At 44.2% G+C, this 19,310-nt stretch overlaps 1 protein-coding gene across 1 annotated transcript in view; it reads right to left on the reverse strand.

The window, feature by feature from the left end:
- Nucleotides 1-18,228, reverse strand: part of HYCC2 (hyccin PI4KA lipid kinase complex subunit 2) — a 671,498-nt gene extending 653,270 nt beyond the window's left edge. Inside the window, exon 1 of the mRNA XM_078680193.1 lies at nt 17,838-18,228. The gene's annotated coding sequence lies outside the window, so the exon portion shown is untranslated. The remainder of the gene's footprint in view (nt 1-17,837) is intronic.
- Nucleotides 18,229-19,310: the final 1,082 nt, after the last annotated feature.

Genomic DNA, 19,310 nt, shown 5'->3' on the forward strand with positions numbered 1-19,310 from the left:
ACAAGCCACTCTCCTACTCACACCGAGCACACTTTGCTACCCTGTTGGAGTCAATCCTGTTCAGTGTGTACAGCCTCACATAGGTCAAATGGAAGTAATTCAAATGTAAGAGTTTAAACCTGCTATTACAAGAGATCTTGCGGACCAACTTGCATGTATGATTCCAGTCCACGGCTGTACAGGGCTCACCATTGTCCGTCTCCCATGCACGTAGGGCTCTGAACGGGGTTTTGGTCATGTCTCCTTTAAGTTCCTTATAGAAGAGTGTAATCCGATGTCTACCCTCCCCCCATCTAAGTAAGCCGCCCAAAACCTGTGATGGCAGTGGCGCAGTCAGGAAGCTACACCACTCTTCTTACGCTGCGTTTTCCAAATTGGCATACTGCAAGAAATACCCACCCCCACCTGAAATGTTTCTTGTGCATCCAGAACGGTGATAAAGTTCTCTTAGTTGAATAGGTTCCCCTCTCGAAGGCAGCCCCCAGCCCTCCAACTGTTCATGGACATATCAGAGTTTATATTACGTTTATATTACGAAACAGAGCAAGGTCCCATAAACACAACTCTATTAAACGGGGCCCTGCAAAGTATCTGACAACAGTTTCTCATATCGAGGCCATGTGGCTCGCCATGTAGGGGATCAGGACCTCCGAACGATCCCCCCTCATCAACAAGCATGCCAGCAATTCCACCTCTATTGTTCTCCATAGGAGTTGCTTCTCCCAGTTATCAAACTCCGCAATCCACCGGGCAGCATGTTGCAGATGGCTACGTAGTGATAGAGCTGCATATCTGGGAGAGCTTTACCTCCCTCCTCCATGTCACTATGTAGCACCTGTAGAGCCACCCTGCTACGCTTCACCACCCATACTAGAGAGGTCAGCAAGCTATTCAGCTTTTGAAATATTACAGGACCAATCGTATAACTAATTCTGTACTGTATACGAGCCCCTCTGGATTAAAACTATCTTATTAATGGCTGACCGACCCATAACCGACAAGGGTGATGTCTTCCAGGACTCTATGGACCCGGTGAAGCCCTGCAGACCTCTGTCTGTATTAAAGTGTTGTTCATGAGCCACCGTATGGGTGAACATAATACCCAAGTAACAAAAGCTCTCTGTCTACCACCGGACTCTAGTGTGTTGGAGCTGCTCCCGGGGAGTTGCAACTAGTCCATGCCCCCTATAACCTCCCGGAACAACAGACTCTTCCGGATGTTAAACCGCAGGCCAGAGACCCTACCAAACTCAATAAATCAACGCATCATCTGCGTATAGAAAATTATATGAGTGGACTCCCCCACTCGAATGTCCCAAGGTTCCATCTCCCTCCGCAGGTTAATCGCCAAGGGTTCGAGCACCAGAGTGAACAAAAATTTAGAGTGGGGGGACAGCCCTCCCCTTTCTACCGCTAAACTCTCCAACACTGTACTTCCCACCCCGAGACGTACCCTGGGATCCGCATATAGGAGTTGCACCCAATTTCTGAAGGCAATCACGAATCCCATCCCCCGCAGCACCTCCATCAGATAGTGCCAATTGACAGTATCAAAAGCGTTCTCCAAGTTGATTGATACAAGAGCCAAATTGCGGCCAAACCCCTCTGCCTCATGAAGTACATGGGTCAGGGGCGGAATTTGAAGGCCTTACTGCATGCGGATATAAGCCCACATTGATCCTCGTGCACCAATTTCTGTACTTCCCTTCTCAACCCGATTGCCAGTAGTTTATAAAGTATCTTGACGACACAATTGATCACAATGAGCATAGTATGGGAGAGTATTTTCACCCTCTGGCCTCCTGAAAACATGTGTCTGATATAATTCCACAGGGAACCCATCCCCACCTGGGGACTTTAACATATTAAGGTCCCGCAGACGCAATCTCCATTCCTCCAATATAATCTCTCCATCTAGTTCATGCGTACTGTCCAACAGCAGGCGTGGTAGCTCCACCCCCGCAAGAAATTATTCTCCAGCTTTCCCCTGACAAATCGCCCCGGCTTGGTACACGTTCCAAAGATACGTCCCAAGGGTATTCACAATATCTTGGCCCCTCGTCACTAATCGTCCCCCCAGGGGTCTGGATGTGAAGTATAGGCAGAGCCTCTTGTTTACGCTTCAAGATTCAGGCCAGTAGCCTCCCCGAGTTGTCTCCTCTCTATCTTAGCGCTGCCTATATGCCTTAAGGGTGTATTTGTCCAGGGTGTCCAACAGTGTTTTCAGGGCCCGCTGGGCCAGCAGGACCTCCCCATGTAAAGCCGCGTAGTCCACCTTCCCCACGCTGGGCATCAACCAGACGCTTCTCCTGGACCTTGATGTCCACCTCCAGTCGCCGTCTTACCATACAGGTAGTCCCTATGCATATCCCCCAATACTGCCTTCAATGCCTCCTATACGGTGGAGCCCCAGTTATACGCCAAATATTCAGTGAGTGCATCCGCCAGTGACACCTTACATGCTGCTTCAATCAGCATTTTTAGTAACATGTGCCAGCATCTATCAAACTGCACGCCTCCATTCTTTTGCAGAAGTAGCAGCACGCATGATACGAGAGAAATACCCCCAAATGACCCACTGATTTAAGCATCTCCGTCCTGACCCCTGTCACAGGCAGGCGATCCAGACGGCGATACGTATTATATGTCAATGAGTGACAGGTGTACTTTTGTATCTCAGGATATAGGAGCCGCCAGCTATCTAGGTACCCCAAATTTTGCATTACCTCGGACAAAGCCCCAGTCATATGAGGTTTAGGGAAAACCTTTGCAACATTAATGTATCTCTTCCTCTACACAGCCTTTGCATAGTCGAACATTTATCAATGGCAAATATGGAAACAATATGATCAGTTTTGAATACAAGTTGAGCAAATATGTCAACAAGGTGACTTTGCTTACCTTAAGGCCATGGCATGGGATCTATCTACAATAATAAAATTCAATCAATCAATCAATCAAAACTTTATTTCAATCAGTATGACCTTGAAAGTACAATTAACGATACATGCAAATACGTTCAAAACTATCAAAAGAGTTAGGAGCGTGTAATTAAACAATTAATAAAAACAAGAATAAGCATAGCGTGACACACAGATTTGTAAATGAAGATTACCTACAGCGGGTTTGAAATGTCCTATATTCAAGTAACTTCATCAAATATATCCACATCAAATATGGCAATAGGTTGGTCAAGGCTGGAGGCAGTACTAGCATTTGAGAGTTCATAGTGCAATAAATAGATAATTGAAAGAAATAAGATTTTTCCTAAAACATGGTCATACATATTACATATGAACGTTTAGTTAGAATGGTGGCAGGCACTACCTGGCACACAAATTTGTATGTGGGTATTACCTGCCACAACTCTGAGGTGCCTTTAATTCAAGTTACTGCACCATAGAATAGTCATGTGTAGTAAAACAATAAATTGCTCAAGACAGGCGGCAGTACTGGCATTTAAAAATACATAATATATATTAAATAAATAATTAAAAAGTAAATTTTTCCTAAAACATAATTAGAAAATACTACATACGTAGCTCAGGTGTAGCAAGCCATTGGGCAATAGGTCCTGGATGTGAAAAGGCACAGGTTTGTGCTATTTACAAATAGGTGACGGTATGGAGGGGTCCTGGAAGGAACCCCATTTCATTTATGCAGCTCCACAATCGACTTTCTAAGATGTTTTCAAAAGTACTCTGCGGGTGCACCACATAGAAAATAGGAAACCTGCTACTGAATATACTATAGGAATGCTACAGTCGTGTTTTAGAATCCTCTAGGCCTCGCGGCAGCGCCTAGTTCCTAAATTTCTACAGATCTGTACCGGCCATCGTTTTCTTGCCTTATAGTAACACATGAGGGACTGACTCTACAGGGCAATCATATGCCGGGCACTTTAGAACTTGCGAACCCCCCCACTTGTGTGTAAAAGAGCGGAGGGGCAAAGCCCCATGTCTGAATTGTAGGTAGAGCTTTCGTGCAGCTGCCGGTTTGATATCATCCAGGGCTGGCTCAAGGTTATATCTGTCTTTAATTTCTAAAAAGGCTGAGGTCAACTTGCCTGCTAGGGGGTGCTATGGAGCTGGGCTAATTTGAACTCCCCATAGTGATCCTTTAGAGATTTCCTCGAGAGTGCAGCGCAAGCGAGCTCCGGATCACCCCAGAGATCTCCCCGCCCCAAGCTATCTGCCATGTGTTGGATATACACTAGCCATGGTAGTTTGCCCGCACCCCGTAGGTTCATCACCTCTTTTAGTTCTTCCCTGTATACTGCAAGTTCTGGAGTGACCCACAGGCGCCGCCAGTATAAAAGGGGTCCGAGTTTGGATTCATCAGCGATTGCCCTTACTCACAGATCTAGTCGGAGCGGGGTAAGAGGGGTGCTCCGCGGCAGGTTAAACAGCTGCCTAAGAAAGTTGTTTTATATCTGGGTGAGGCTCTCAGAGCTATGGTGGCCCCATATTTCAGCACCATATAACACCCCTCCCCTGGCTTGAACCTTGTATATTTCAATAGCAGGGCTCACCGGTTTGTGGCTGGACTTACGAAAAACCTTCATTAGGCCGCCTGACGATTGTGCCAATTTCAGGGTTGATTTTTTAATTTGTGCTCCCCAATCCATAGACTCTCTCGAAGGTACTCTCTCGAGGGGTTTACCGTGTAAAGATGGATTTACTTGAGAACTTTTATTGGTGTTAAAAGCTATAAATGTGTTTTTCTGTAATTAATTTCTGGTCCTCTTTCGATACAGAATACTTCAAATCTGTTAAGTACCCTCTGGATCCCCATAGGTGGTTTGGATACTAATAAAGTATCATCGGCAAACATCATTGCCGGAATTTTGCGAGAAGCCAACTTAGGGGCATTGAGGTCTTTCTCTGCCAGCAAAAAGTCTACTAAACCATTTATATAGAGGCTACAAAGGGTGGGGGCAAGCATGCAGCCCTGTCGGACACCCCGTTTTATTGGGATGGGGGCTGTTAATTTCCCTCCTTAACGAACCGGATTTGGGCATAATTATCCTTGTGCAGCCGCTTTGTGACCTGGGATAGGTACGCTGGAACCCCCATCTCATGGAGAACTGCCCACAACTTTTCTCTTGGGACCAAATCAAACGCTGACCTCAGGTCTACAAATATTAGATAGAGGCTGCCACCCTCCAAACACACGGTCTTCCAGTGTAATACTTGAATCCTGAGGATTTGGTCCAAAGTGGACATTTTCTCTCTAAACCCTGTCTGTAGGGGGGTGAGTATCTTCTGCTCCTCCATCCAGCTTTGCAGATGAAGCAGGAGCACACGCGCAAAGATTTTTTGCGAGATGTCTATGAGGCTAATCGGCCTATAGTTGGTTGGCAAAAGTGGTGAGCCCATTTAGTAAATGGGGATTATTTCTGCTACAGCCCAACTAGTAGGGATCTTCATGCCTTGGAGTATAGCACTGAATAGCACCCAGAGGTATGGTGTCCATATAGTCGGTTCATTACGAAATAAATCTCCGGGGATCTTGTCTAGTCCGGGGGCTTTACCTGCGGCTATTTTAGAGAGAGCACCACTAATCTCATTAAGAGTTATGCTGGGAATATTGCTGTCATAATCGTTGGTATGCTTCGTTGCGGTCCGATGGTCGGACCCCACAGAGCATCCCTTGGTGGTCTCATCTTCTGGTGTCTCACCCCTTGAATAAAGAGACTCAAAATGGTCCCGCCAGACATCAGCCTCCAGATTCAGCTCTATTGGCGGTTTGGAGCCACAACTACCTGCATTACCAGCTTTCCAAAATGTTCTCATATCCCTAGAACCCAGAGAACTACGCAGAGTATCCCACTTATCTCTTTCCCAACCCTTTTCAGCCTCGGAAACTGCGGCCTTATAGGCAGTTCTTGCTGATTTAATTAAGAAGCAGTCACTGGCCTTGATGGACAATACCAGAGCTGTTTTGGCTTTACGGCAATGTACATTATACCATGGATGGGGAGGGCTTCCGGTTTGGCCTGATAGTCTTTGTAGGATAAAAGAAGTCTAAAGTGACTTCATCCAGTTTGCCGTGGTTCATGGTGACCATCTGAGGATCGATTCTGTCCCCGTTGGGAGATATTGAATAAGTTGCGGTCAGAAACACCGGAATAACGGCTTCATATAGGGCGCTAAGTCTGTCTTGAGACTGACTAAAATCTGACCATCGCACTCTTCTCCTGCAGTTTGAAAGTATCGACCTGTCATCAGTGGGGACATATGTACTTGTGGCGCTCCCAGGCTTAAACTCATTGAGTTCTACTACTGGGGCATTATGGTCACTATCAAACCTTGGTATGACATTAAAGTCGATTAACCCGTACCAGGATTTAGAATCAATTAAAATGTAGTCTAATAGGGAACCTTGATCATTTCTATAGAAGGTGTAATTGCTGGATGTATCAGACGATGTTTTACCATTACAAGCTCTTAAGGAGGGTTTCAAAGCCAGACAGTTCATCTGCATTACCAGTGGGGACCATATTTTAACCAGTGGGCACCTGGTCTCGGGGATAGCCCAATGTTTATCCTCATCATACAGGCTATCATGGGACATTCCTTCAAGTGGCTCAAACTGGCAATTAAAGTCCCCTCCTATGATCAGTATGTGATCCTCTGCGATGATGTTTAGGAAGGTCATTAGATCTTCCAGTGTTTTTGACTCCTTACCCTGGATGGTTGGTCTGGAATTCACGTTTATAAGGGCTATTGAGGTCTTAGATGGGAAATGCAGAATGACACGCAAAATATCAGTAGATGCTGAGTAAATCTGCTTAGCTGTGCAGCCTAGGTGAACTCCCACCAAAGTGCAAAGCCCTCCCGATGGTCTCCCTTTTTCCCCTGATGTAGCATGGATGTTAAAAGTGGCAAAGCCCCTCTTAGATACGTCCCCTCTAGCCCATGTCTCCTGAAACATGCAGATCTCATGTAGGTCAATGAAAAGGCACCAGTTAGGGTCATATATCTTGCTATTCAGACCCGCTATGTTCCACGAGAAGACCCGGGTCCTTGGGCAAATGGGGCAATTGGATTTATTAGCCACTGCAGGAGTACTTGCTGGTTCCTGGCTTGGTCCAGTGTGTTCCTTCAGAGCGAGCCCTCTGGTTAGTGGTGGTTTTTGATTATCAGTCAGCACCATGTTACAGCCGTCGTGTTTGGAACCTGGGGGGCCGCTCATGCTCCCACAAGGTTCACCTTCCACGCACGGCGTGCAGGGTCCAGTATCAATAGCCCTGGCCCTGATTGTCTTTAGAGGGGGTCGTAGTTGGGCTTTAATATTGCGGGCCTGGTCCTCAAGTCAATCTACTCCTTCTAGGCTGCTGTACCTGTTAGATGTGGGGATATTAAAAAATAGGTTGTCTTGGCCAGTACTGGTCCGGAGAAGCCAACTCGCAATTGTTGGCATCTTCTCTCCAGCCCCGCCCTTGGTGCCTTATGGCACGGTGAACCCTATTAGGGGGATAAAAGTAATAATATTCACTTTCAAACACCTAGAATTTTCTGATGAGATGGGAGTCCATTTTACAGCAGAAGGCAATAATATATTCCCAAACAAAGTCCAGGAATATATTTTGTTTTATCTCCAAGTCACCAGAGAACATGTTGCATGCAAATGGAGAAATCCATTAATGGTGCATCATCAATCATGCATAAACAAAATGGGTTTTAAGGCAATAAGTGAACTCCTTACTATATACGCAAGCAAAACAGTGGTGGTGGCTTCATATGGTATATGGGTCAGGAGAATGGTTAACACACAGAGCATCCATAGGGTTAAGGACTCCTTTTAGGTTGACCCTGGGCAGCGCATGCGCTGCTCTGGGAGGCATGCTGTATTTGGAGTATGGAGGTGAAGCTCCGACCACTCTCCGCCTATATATTTCATTGGCTTGTGTCATCGTCCTTCGTAAATGCTGGCTTCTGATTAGTTAATAGGATTGGTAGTCCCTCCTTAGTACCATCTTGTCTTCCTTTGTAACGGGGGTGGCGACACCCCCGTTACCTGTGTTGTTGCTCGAAAGGCTTTAACGACAGCTTCCGAGGACTATTTTGTTTAAGGCTTTTCCCTGCCTGCTTGTGGGACACGCCCTTTCCTAGAGCTTCATTTATTTTTTCCATAGTACGGCATGCCACAGTGGCGGCCGCGCCTTTGCTTTATTTGCGGCGCCGAACGCGGTGTCTAAGGAAAGGGGCACGGTAGCAACTAAAATGAAAGCGCTGCACAGGGCGATTTTGCCAACAACCATTTGCAATGCAATAGGTCTTACATTTTTGAGAGTTTAGTAAACGCGAGACCTATTGCATTACAAATGCTTGTTTAAATGTACCCTCTCCTTCCCCAATAGTTGCTCGAACAACACAGCTCACGCTGAACTAGGAACCCTGTATATCTCTGACAGACTAAAGATGGGCCCTATATTCCTCTGGCACATGATCTGGTCACGAGAAGAAACAAGACTGAACGAAATAATTCTCAGCGATGTAATGAAGGTAGACGGCGGGTTGGAAATCCCCAGGCTGAGATGTCAAATCTACATGCGAGAGGATCGGCCTACCAAAACTTTTTGTGAACCCTGAAACCTGCAAGTTATCAGAAAGGGATCAGTTGAAACAACGTGCCCAGAATAATATCATGGGAAAAAGAAGGGTGGGCGAGGGAGTAAAATCTTCTGTAGCCATTTACAACCGACTAGCCCCACAGGAGAGCCTGAAAATATATTTGACCGTGGTATGCAATGACCAACAAAGGTTTATCCTGACCCAACTTAGGGCAATGACTACCCGGCCACAGATTGTTGTTTGGGACCTGTTTTTCATCTGCAATAAAATTAACCGGTCCCCATTTGCATCAGTTATTTTAAATTTGACGACCCTGTCATTTCATTTGATAACGAGGCATGTATTTATGAGTCCTGATGATGATCCCATACTAACAGGGATCGAAACGTCGTCGACAATATACACTTGATGATTTATATATTGTATTGAAAAAGATCACACAAAGTGTATTTTTACCATCGTCTGTCACAAAATTGAAGTATTTACAGACTGCCCTTTCTTTTTTGCCTTACACGTATGTCATATGTTTTCACATATGTGATAGCAGGACACAGGTTGTGTCCCCCGCTTGGTAATTGCTTCCCATCTTTTGTAATATATATGAATATTTACACTATTAAATTCTGTCCGGCTGGACAGTATAAAAAAAATATAGATTTCAATTTTGGTCTATATTCATTCTGGTTATCGCATTCTTGTTAATGTTTGGGACCACTGTCTTCTGAAACATTGACTTTAGTATGGCATTCCAGAGCCTTTTGGTAGTATAGAGACTGGCCCTCCAAACATTTCCACAGCAGACCAGAATATGATTTGGTTTTGTGTCAGAAGGAACTTAATAAGCCTAAAATGTCAATTTTAATGAGTTGGAGGAGCCCATCTATGCCCTCTAGTCTACAGTCTCTGTGCAGTCGTGCACAAACTCTTGGGGACATAAGATTCTTATCATTAGACTGTATGCCATTGTCTATGGTAATGGAATATATTGCGTGCTTTGTCAGAAGGGTGACCACTCTATGATTAGTCTCTAGAGCCCCCCCCCGTATAAAATAAAATACTGGCTTAAAAATACTGCCTTATGTAGCAACCTATCTGTCACACTACAACCCATAACAAACATAGTGAAAGACATATGAGGCAGTTTGGGGAATACCTTCTAGGTGCTGATTCCGCAACTGATGTATCAGTGAACTGAGGAACACACATATGATCCAATAGCGCTACTGTGTGTTACACCTAAGTACACGTGAGGGGGACTGGCCAAACTCACTGCTTGATCATTATGTTGAGGTTCACTGAGTTGTGGATGCTATACATGGAACTTTGGCTGAGTTTACTGTTGGACTACAGTATAAGTATACACATAATCCTCACCCTGTGTCGCAGCTAAATAAACGTGAAAGTACCTTCTAGCCCGAACGTTATAATGTGTACTAATGACATGAAGTAGTTGTTCACTAATTGTGGAATTGCTAGAAGACTATAGTTCTCCATTTTTTTTATGATTTCAGTCATTGGTTTTATTCCACAAATTTTTGTATTGGTAGTTTCCAAAACAAAACAAAAACATACAGTAAGAAAGCATAAGCGACAATGATAGGTACTAATAGTTTTATTTTGGAACTGCTCTATTATGTTGGTGTGAAAAACGTAATAAACAGATATTAGAAAAAAATTATGAGGTGGGGTCTTTTTTTAGTATATAGAGAAGAGCTCAAACAAACTGCTTACATCGTTCCATAGTTGAACAGGTGCCCATTGAATTAATTTGTTCATCCTAAAGGGTGTCAGATTTACCAGGTTAGTACAAACACTTTGACCTCGGAGGACCACTGCACCAGTATGACCCTTACATTTAGAAATACTGCCACTGCTTGAACGCCTCCCATGAAAGATCGGCTACATCATCTACAAAGCTATCAATAACACCCTGTCATAACCGGACCCTACTTCACTCACTACAAATAAACCTCACATAGCACTTACAAATGTAAAGTGCTCCAGCGTAGTCGCCAGTCGCAGCACGCCCCGTCCCGCAGTGGGGCGGGAAGATCCCGATGATGAAGCATGACACCAAGGGCCCTTTTGGCGTGTGAGGGGTATTTTAACAAATACTGTGTATGCCTTACACCTCTAGACATACAGGAAACCTCTTAAATGTAAATGTACAGGAATTTATATAGCGCAAATCACCAAGCGGTTTCTAAGCGCTTGCTTAGGGAACCCGTCCTGGTATTCCGCTGTGAGATAACCCCGGCAGGGTATCCACAAGGTGAAAGCCAGGCATCCCGCCGCGAGGGGCCGTTGTGGAGATTAAGCAAGCTATTGCCCAGAGTCACAGAGTGTGAACCCGTGAATCGAGTAGGCACCGGAGCGAGAATTGTCGAGTCCATGGACATTTTAGGACTCAAGACCCCGCCGAGCCGGGAATTGAACCCTGGTCCCGGGCTGACCTCTGCTTCCAGGTCTGCCTCCTCTAACCAGTGAGCCACACTTCTCTTAAAGGTGGATCCTTTTATTTTCTAAGCAAGGACAACACCAGCAGTAGCACCTCTGTACTGGAAATGAGTAATTGCAAGAACGAAAAACCAAGATGTAAACTTTTACGACACGTCATGTAAGTTCAAATCAGGGAGGTCACAACACTTCTCCTGTCCCAGGAGGAACTGAAGACTCATCTATTCAAGCATCACTGCATTGCATCTTAACCCCTCCACAACCACTCTCTGTGATGCCCTCTTCTTCTCTTCCCTCTTTTCCTCACTCATTCAACATACCCCCAGCCTCCGTCCCGAGTTACCTCTGCCCCTCTGGGCCTAACAGGCATACCTTCACCACACTCTCCCTATCCTCCAGCCGTCTCTAAGGTGGCACGACCTAAGCTAGAGGTATTGTAATATTGATTCACGCAAAGGGCTTTCTTGACTTGAAGCTAGGTTTCTAATTTATAATAACCAGTGCTTTAAATGGGCCGGTACTCACCTGTACTGAGTACCGGCACTTCTTCATTTTCTCCCCTTGAGTACCGGCACTTTTTCTAGAACGAAGAGAGTACTGGTACTCATGGGGACCTGACTTTCACCGAGGCAGCGCTCCCTTCATCCCTCAACTGATACCACGGCAGCACCTTTAACAAACACGTCACGGAATCAATCAATGGAGCTCGCCACCAGGACACAGCGTGAGCTGCTTTGTAAGTCATCAGAGCAGGGGTGTGTCTGCAGAGTCATTTGCTTATCCATAGATCTTTCACAGTGGGGCTGAGAGGGGGGCTGTAAAATCTAATGGGTGGCGGTGGGAGGCACTATTCAGGACATAACAAAAGAACCTACGGTCTTCTGTTAGCTATCTATTTTGAAACGGGCCTGAGGCCAAAAGGTTTATTCTCCTGTTAACGAAAACTTATTCTCCAATTTAAAAAGTATTTTCGTCATCGGTGACTGTTTCATTGAAAATGCATCAGACGGGACAGTTGTTTATGAACTCTGCTACACTTCTGGATTGAAAGCCAGCAAGACTAACTTCGCATGCTTGCTTGTTATACTGGCTGGAGGAGTGCAGATTTGGTGGTTTAAATAAGGTTTGTGACTTTCTCCTCGGAGAGGGGGAAAAACTGTGAAGACATTAGATGCGATACAGCTTTTAGCATTCGAGACGTCTGACGAAATGACCATTTGAGTGTAGACTTCCATGGATGTAACATTTTGATTAGTAGTAAATTCAATAAAGATACGATTTTAAACTGGACACATTTTGCTAGTTTGTTACACAAAGATTGGCCAAGACTGATGGCATTGTTATTGTTACAGGTAGATATGATTTTTACTGTTTTGAATAGCTCCTTAACGGAGTGTTTAGCAGTATTAATTTTGTCTGCGAAGTATCTAGATTTTTCTGTAATGATTAGAGTGATTTGTATTTATTTTTTTCTTCAGGACAGTAATCTTTCCTCCACTTTTGTTCCTTTGTTTACTACCCCTTCTATTGCATTTTGCGATAGCTAGATTATTTTTCACAATAAAATAGTTGTGTATTATCTTATGCTTTTACCGTCGACACACATCTGAATTGCTTTCTTTCATGTTAAAATAGGAAGGGATCTTGTTACCACACTCGCTGATCCCTATTTTATCCACCTTGAACAGCCCTTAAGTCCAAAAGTCCAAACAAAAATGTGGAGATTGGCACCTGGTTCCCCGGTAAAGACGTTATCAGCTCTGGCCCCTCAGGTTTGCAAATGTTCCAGGAGAGACTTGTGTACTAGACAGATGGCTCAGTGGGCTGTAGACCATCGGTTCGCTTTAAGGCAGGCTGAAGCAGCATGTCATGCTTAGGCGGTTGATAAAATGAATGCGTTTTAGTTTGATTACTAAAAAATCTGTTATGCAATGGCCTCATTAGTATTCACACCTTGAGGTTTGATACATAAACTGTGCTCATTTCTTTGAAAAGCTTCACATTACAAACTTTATTTCAAACCATTTGCAAGCACGAGTGGTTCCGTTTAAAAAGTACTACTTTTATGAATGGATTACAAAATCGGAGTAAATGGGAAATATTTTCTGAGTTGAACTTTGTGGATGCTGTATTCAGAAAGGAAGGTTTACTGAAAGTCATAGTAAGTGACAGTGGAGGCAATTTAAAGCTGAAACCTTCTAACAGTACATGAGCAAGAGTGGGTAAATCTGCCTACCACCCTGAAGGAAATTGGATTGTGCAACGGTTTAACAGTGAAGATAAAGGGGTTATTGAGTTGGCAAAAAAAACAAATAAACTAAATTGGGAGAATGAAGTATGACAAGCATTGGCAAAGCCAATAGGTCTTGTAATGGGACAGTTAAAAAGAAGCTTAATGAAGCGGACAGAAGAAACATGCAAGGAATTGCAGTGTAAGGGGATAGAAGAAACAGGATGGGGAGAGGTGGAGGGGAGAACAAACAAGTTGGAGGAAGGCGAGGGAAGGGTAAAGGTTAAAAAGTGCTGTGACGTGGCCAGCATTCACGGTGTCATATCGTAAAAGAAATAGCACCTGAATCATAGCGTGAGCAGCGGATGAACACTATTTAAAGTTCTTTTTAATATTTATTTAATCGACAATTGTAAATGCAAGAATGCATTTGACATTTATTATAGTGCGTATATAAGGCACAGAATATCAATTATTAGCTGAATTAACACAAGTGAGATAATGGTGTGTATTTTTATTATACATAGTGCAGCTAGATGAGCCCAGTAGATCCTTTATTCTTTCTGATATCACATCTGCAGCGTGTTTACTCCTTCCATCACTCCTTTCAACCACATAAAACAGAATGTTGAAAGGCTGAACCACCAACAGCAATATGGCTATTGTCTGTGTGTCCGCATTTCTCATCCAGTGGCAGAGAGAGAGAAAATATGCTGCTCACTAAAGTTATACAAACTATGTCTCTTCGAAAGCAACTCTGGTTTCCAGGTTTGACAGAAACACTCACTAGTGGCGTGAATGAAAAGACTACCTGATGAATTTCTGCTTTTCGCAGTTGTGCCTTCACCAATCATGAGAACCAGGAAGCATAAGTAAGTGAGCTTGAGGCATCCTAGGTAACAATGAAGTGGATAACTCTGGAGGTTAGTGCACTTGCTTGAAAGATCTGTGTACATTCTAATCAAAGGTTCAACTCACCATAATATTGTGTAGGGGATCAATGTGTCTGCTGGAAAGCACAGCATGCAACATGTAAATCACAGATTAGCTGTTTTATGTAGATAGCTTAGTTGATTACTGTTTTGTTGCATAGAGTGTTACCTGCAGGTAAAAAGTTAACATCCCTGTATTATAGCTTAGTGAAATATTATGAACCTGCAGCAAAGACCTGACTTCAAACAAGACAGCATATATTTAGAACTTGCTGTTTCCTCAATACTTTCTTATTTTAAAGTTGCTAAAAAAGAAAAGTTTCTTTGGATAGTAATAACCACTTATTAGTAAGTGCCATATATATATAGTTATTTGTGAGATAACGAATAGACAGATACATCCCACATTCAAACAATGCATGCTGATTTTGTGCATACAACGTTGGCACGGTCAAAAGCTAATCTCGTCCCTTGTTCCCCCTTAGCCCCATCCTTGTGTCCACCCTAAACTCTACCCACTGCTCCTTTTGGTGAGTACCTGCACTTATTTTTTTCCATTTAAAGCACTGATAATAACATTTAGACAAAGACAGCCTACATGAACCTCCTTTGCTGGAACAGAAGATAAGCAGGCAGAGGCTTGATAAATGCTAAAACGTGACTAGGCCAGCTACTTTAGCCTGATCTGCGAGGGCTTTACCTGCCCAATATCAAAGCTGACGTGTTGCATCTTGCTGGCTGCCTGGGGACAACACCTTATTCAAAACAATCCACAACCACTGAAATTGCAATGGACGTTTTATGTGCGGATTCTAAAATGGGAATTTCTCAGAATGATTCTGAGATTTTCCATCTTGCATTTGGAGGATTGCATCCCTGTTCATGTTCCAACGAAGCACTGCGAATCATAAGAATGTGCCATTGCATGAATTACCTGCATTCAGTCAAAGGAAGGCCTCGACATAGTTCCAGTCTTTCAACAAAAGGTGACACAAGCAGTGTCCTGTGACGGACCCAACCCCTGGGGCCATTAATACGTTCAAATATCACCTGGCTGCAAGCACACGCCTACAACACATAGTTGACACAGGTCTAACGAGTCTCTCCCCAACATCTCCTCCTGCAGGCTATTTACCTTCAAGCCTCGGCATACAGAAAGAAGTTTTTTTAATGGAAAAGCAGAAGGTGATTAAAGGGGACGTCCCAGACGTATGCATATCAGGCACAGGCTGGCAGTTTAAACTCAGGTGTGCTAAATAAAGTATGGTTACTTTGAGATTGTTCTGCCTTGCAATGAGCAATTAACTGAATACGTTTTAGTGGACGCGCTCCTAATTTGACTCGGACTCTGTGCCTACATTATCTAGTTCTGATCACAGACTACTCCCTCGTACTTCCCTGCACTTCTAAATATTCAATAAGTACATAGGTATCTAAGCATGCATAACAAAGCTTGATCCTGGAAAAATGCTAAATGCTGTGTGCGCCAGCTGACCGGGAGGGCAGAGGTAGGGAACAAGAAACAGCTTGCATTCCTCTATAAACGTGTGAGCCTTGATACGTGATCCATTCAAGCAAGAAACAAGTACAATGCAGGAAATATTTTGCTCTTCACATCTGATTCGCTGGGATGATTACCCGCAGTAATATGTCCTGCCTCCCCAAACAAGCTGAGTTTATAAACTAGAGATTTCAAAACAAGAACCAACAACTATATAAAGCACAAAAGCTGAACAAATCTATATACGAGCTTCTGATGAGTATATACAGTTTCCCATCTCATTTACAGAAGTAGGTACACCCCCTTTGAGAGTGCGTTGTTGCACTTTAAACATTTAGCATTATGAGAAATAAGTTACATTCTGTAAAACATTATATGGTTAAAAACACTGTACCAGAAACCCTGCACTTCAGTACGTGCTTCAGTTGCTAAATATAGCCTCACTGAATGGCAAAAAACATCATTCCAACCCTGAAACGCCCATTATGTTCACATACTCGATTGCCTCTTAGAAAACCTAACCCTTTGCATGTTTGAGCGTTCCGAAGAAAATAAATATTAACTTGTTGCGAAATTGCTCAGCCACCCAAAAAGAAAACACCAGCCCCGCTAAATTCCATCATCTATCTCAGCACATAAATCAGACATACGATGTTCGCTCTTGTATACCACATTCTTCCCCGCTCCGTAACAGTGAGATCAGAGCACGATGTGTAAAAAGGTGAACTCCAAACACAGCGCCTACTTCTCCGAGGACAGAAGTGGAATACGAAGGGGTCGATTTCCGGTTGTCTTCCATACTGTCCACAATCAATACCAGGTCGTCTCCCAGCACTTTGGTTGTCTTGCAAATGTTTAAAAGACTGATTTTGAAAAACCGAACGAGATGGACAGGGAAATGAGGGAGAAATAACATCCTAATGTATGTCTTATAGGCGTGTATTTTATTTGCCGCTGTTGCCTCTGGGTACCATTACATGGACTTGGATGTTGACCAGTCCAGAGCTGTAGGGTAACTTATTTGCTTCTTAGGGGTATCACTAAAAAATCAGAAATAACACCATCTGACATAAAAATAATAATAATTTTAAAAAAGCTTATCTCTGAAATTACGAATAAAAATGCCTGTCGCCTACCCAAAATTGACAGAATGCCATCCGCTAACAGCAACACTATATTATCAAAACACATCAGGGGTTTTCCCACGGATTACAGGTGGAAGTTTTTGGCCCGTCTGTGACAAAATGCAGCAAGCCTCAACCACGTTCAAGTCCATCACCCAGTCTGCACGCTGTATTTCTTTCGTCTCTTACACGCTTACAGTGCAGGAGAGAGGCAACAAATAACATTCCTTTAGCGACCATGTCTCTGAAGCTGCCTGCCAAGGGAAAGTGGTTTTCCTGGCCCAGAAGCATCAGCAGGCGATTCACAGACCAAAGAAATACGTTTAACTTATCGAGAATGAAACCCATCTCATTATTTCGTGAGGTATCGTTGTTGTCAGCCCTGCCTGCCGTTTTTAAGGAAGTTGTCAGTTATGCGATCAACCGGCATTGCAGGGTCATAACTAAGAGATCCCAGGTGAACACTGACATACTTTGAGTCTCAACGCAAACAGCTGGAAGAGTCAGCTGTCACCCTAAATCGGCATTACACAAAAAAAACTCATCCCCACTGCTTGATTGCAATACAGTACATGAGGGTTGGCGCAAGCTGGCAGAGATGGAGACGGAAGTCACGACTCTACATCCCCTTTACACGGAACATGCTAAAGATAATGCGCTTTGTTGAGGAAGACCGTGAACAAATGTGTGCCCTGCTATCTTACACGGCTTCAAGTCTGGGGTGCCTGCGGCGGCCTCGTTGTGTGTGCCCGGCTTGACATTGACATCAATGCTCTGCCCGGAGCAGGTGGGGGCGGGCAGAGGGCTCCTGCACATCACTGCAGCAGCTGCCCGGAGCAGGCCTGCCTGCCGCAGTGTGGGTGGGAGATGGAGGCTGCGGCTCCCGTGGTGTGTGTAGGACGCCGGGTTTCTGCTAGCTGACGCTTCGGCGCCCTGTCAGGTGCACGAAACGAGGAATAAATGCAATTACTCTTCAATACAGAGGTAACGCTGGCACAGAATGGCAAAATGTACCTGCTGCGCGTCCCTCCTTCTCGCTGCTCCCCTCAGCAGCGTCCAGAAGCCTTGGGTCGCTGAAGGACCCCTGTCACCCAGCCATTCCAAGGGGGCTTTTTGGTGGGTAGACTTCTGCCCCCTTCCAGTACACGGTGGCTTTGGTGAGTAGACTTCCGTCGACAATAGCCTCCCGGCCTGTACCTACGTCACTGACACGTCGCTTCCCGTGTCCTCCTTCTGAGCGCCTTCTCGCGCACCGCGGATGCTCCCGTGAGTAGGTACTCGTCGGGGACAGCCGCTTGGCCTAGATCAGTGTCATCGGTATATCGATTCTGGCGGCTCCGTTCGATGATCGCGTACCGTCCCTATTACAAGTAGAACGGCCACGTTGGGCGTCCGTAGCAACCGCGCTGCATCACGTGACCACCATATCATGCCACCTCGTCTTGTTTTCGTCTGCATTTCGACACACCGCGGAAGACGAGGCATTGAAATACTACTGCATTCCGCATTTTAGGATAATACATATTTCGATGTCTTTCCAAAATAGATATGAGGGAGGAATAGGCATATAGTATGTGTCGTACATTGAGGGCTCAGAATATCTCTTTCCTGCTTTAAGTAAGCGAACGGAGGTGTACAGTTAAGTTTAATAAAAGTTGGATTTTTGTGCCGCCAAATAACCGTAAGCATTGAAAAACTGGATAATCTACTAATCTGACTCAAGTCATGGACTATGGGGGTACAGTATATTTTGAATACAGGATAATGCGCTTTCCTTACACATTAGGACCAGAGATGTAATTGCAAGTTATCTTGACGTTCCATGGTTGGTGGTAAATTGGTAATTAGGTTTGTATTTGCTTTCGAAAAGAAGCTCAGAAATACAGCATTTGACACGGTTCTCCACCTTACTCTCTTGAAATACAGAGAGCGCTGTTAACCGCTAAGTAGATTTTGGTGCTCCTGTTGGAACTGTTTCCCTATAAAACATTCTGAATGAAGATTTCAATTTAGACGTTATTATGAACAAATGTGATACTACAACAAGGACATACCTAGAAGGTTTAAACCATAACGGTTTATTTTCCGCTTATAAATCATCCAGTAATCGGCTAATATAGTCAAAAATCAGTGAATCAATGTTTCAGAGTGCAACGCTCAGTTAAGCTACAGAATCAGTCAAGGAACTCAGTAAACTTTAGATCAGCAAAATACAGCGTGTAAAATGGGAGAGCAATCCAACATGGATTTGCCTCCTAAGGTCAGTGGGAAAAGGGTCTCTAACACACCCCAACAAGCATGTGCAATGCAATAGGTCTCGCAGTTGTGAGAGTTTGAGCTATTGGCATTGTAAATGGCAATGCCTTTTATTTACGTGTTGGTTTTTAAAACATAAATGAAAGGCATTGTAATTTACAATGACAATAGCTTAAACTGTCGCAAATGCGAGACCTGTTGCATTGCAAATGCTTGTTGGAAGTTGCAACA

Source organism: Lissotriton helveticus, chromosome 3_1, assembly GCF_964261635.1.
Source record: "Lissotriton helveticus chromosome 3_1, aLisHel1.1, whole genome shotgun sequence".
Classification (NCBI taxonomy): Eukaryota; Metazoa; Chordata; class Amphibia; order Caudata; family Salamandridae; genus Lissotriton; species Lissotriton helveticus.